Source organism: Nicotiana attenuata, chromosome 3, assembly GCF_001879085.1.
Source record: "Nicotiana attenuata strain UT chromosome 3, NIATTr2, whole genome shotgun sequence".
NCBI lineage: Eukaryota > Viridiplantae > Streptophyta > Magnoliopsida > Solanales > Solanaceae > Nicotiana > Nicotiana attenuata.
In genome coordinates this window covers 2,812,308-2,814,561 of record NC_031991.1, presented here as the reverse complement: position 1 = coordinate 2,814,561, position 2,254 = coordinate 2,812,308, and positions in this window count along the sequence as shown.

Sequence of the window (2,254 nt, the reverse complement as noted above, 5' to 3'; positions counted from 1 at the left end):
TCAACAATGTTCTGGTCGTGCAGCCTCTTCATTCTCTCCTTGTACAACTTTGTGCTCTCGAAAGCAAGATATCTGAACTCCTCGAGCTCATGCAGTTCAGTGATTCTTGTTGTGCTCGCATCTTCGATGTCTAAGTTTAGCTGCTTCAATGCCCACCACGCTTTATGTTCAAGTTCCACTGGCAGGTGGCAGGCCTTCCCAAACACCAACTTGTATGGTGACATACCAACTGGAGTTTTGAAGGCAGTTCTGTAAGCCCAGAGTGCATCATCTAGCTTTCTCGCCCAATCAGTTCTTGTGGCGTTCACAGTTTTGGTTAACACACTCTTGATTTCTCTATTGGACACTTCAACCTGTCCACTAGTCTGCGGGTGGTAAGGAGTAGCTACCTTATGGCGCACATCATACTTAGCAAGCAACTTTTCAAAGGCTCTGTTGCAGAAGTGAGTGCCTCCATCACTGATAATTGCTCGTGGTGTCCCGAAGCGGGTGAATATGTTCTTCTTCAAAAATCCCACTACCACCTTTGCATCGTTGGTGGGTAATGCAGCAGCTTCCACCCATTTGGACACATAGTCTACAGCAACAAGTATGTACTTATTGCCATAGGAGCTGACGAAGGGACCCATGAAGTCAATCCCCCCAGACGTCAAACACTTCCACCTCTTGAATTGGGTTTATGGGCATCTCGTGGCATCGGGAAATGTTCCTGGTCCTCTGACATTCATTGCAACCCTTCACCCATAGGTGCGCATCTTTAAACAATGTTGGCCAGAAGAATCCAGCCTCTAGCACCTTTGCCGCTGTCCTAACTCCTCCAAAGTGTCCACCATACGCCGATGCGTGACAAGCCTGCAAAACAGAAAATTGCTCTATCTCGGGGATGCATCTCCGGATCATATTATCAAGGCATATTTTAAACAAATAAGGCTCGTCCCAATAATACTGGCGGCTTTCACGATAAAACCTTTTCCTTTGGACCAATGAGAGGTCGTGATGAACTATACCACTGGCCAGGTAATTAGCAAAGTCTGCATACCATGGCGCTTCCTGATGAGTGGTGGCGAGCAGCTGCTCGTCTGGAAAAGTTTCCAAGATTTCCTCAACCTCTACTACATTTTCAGCTCCCTCAAGTCGTGATAGATGATCAGCGACTTGATTCTTAGTGCCCTTACGGTCACGAATCTCAAGATCGAACTCTTGCAATAGCAACACCCAATGAATCAAGCGTGGCTTAGATTCTTTCTTTTCTATTAAGTACCTGAGAGCTGCATGGTCAGTATATACAATTACCTTGGACCCTATCAGGTAGGATCGGAACTTGTCAAACGCGAACACTACAGCCAACATCTCCTTTTCAGTCACAGTATAGTTCAACTGGGCTCCACTCAGCGTTCTACTAGCATAGTAGATTGGGTGCATCAGTTTGTCCTTCCGCTGGCCCAGCACTGCCCCCACTGCATAGTCACTGGCATCACACATTAGTTCGAACGGTTGCTCCCAGTTGGGGGCAACAATGATGGGTGCTGTGACCAGTCTCTTTTTTAAATCCTCAAATGCTACCCTGCAATCATCAGAAAACAAAAACGGGTGATCTTTTTCTAACAACTTACAGAGAGGGTTGGCAATTTTGGAGAAGTCTTTTATGAACCTCCGGTAAAAACCGGCATGCCCAAGGAAGCTTCTGATTGCTTTGACTGAGGTTGGGGGAGGCAGCTTTGCTATTACATCCACTTTCGCACGATCCACCTCAATTCCCTTGCTTGACACCCGGTGCCCCAAGACTATGCCTTCTTGTACCATGAAGTGGCACTTCTCCCAATTCAGAACCAAGTTAGTCTCGATGCACTGTTTCAGCACTCGCGTCAGATTTATCAGACACTCATCAAATGAATTCCCCACCACTGAGAAGTCATCCATGAACACCTCCATTATGTCCTCTACCATGTCAGTGAATATGGCCATCATGCACCGTTGGAATGTTGCAGGTGCATTGCATAGGCCAAAGGGCATCTGTCTAAAGGCATAAATGCCATAAGGGCAGGTGAAGGAGGTCTTCTCTCTGTCCTCCGGTGCAATGAAGATCTGATTGTAACCTGAGTACCCATCCAGGAAACAGAAGTGTGACCTCCCTGCCAGTCTGTCCAACATCTGATCAATGAAGGGAAGTGGGAAGTGGTCTTTTCGGGTGGCAAGATTTAACTTCCGATAGTCCATACAAATTCTCCAGCCTGTGACGGTTCTTGTAGATATC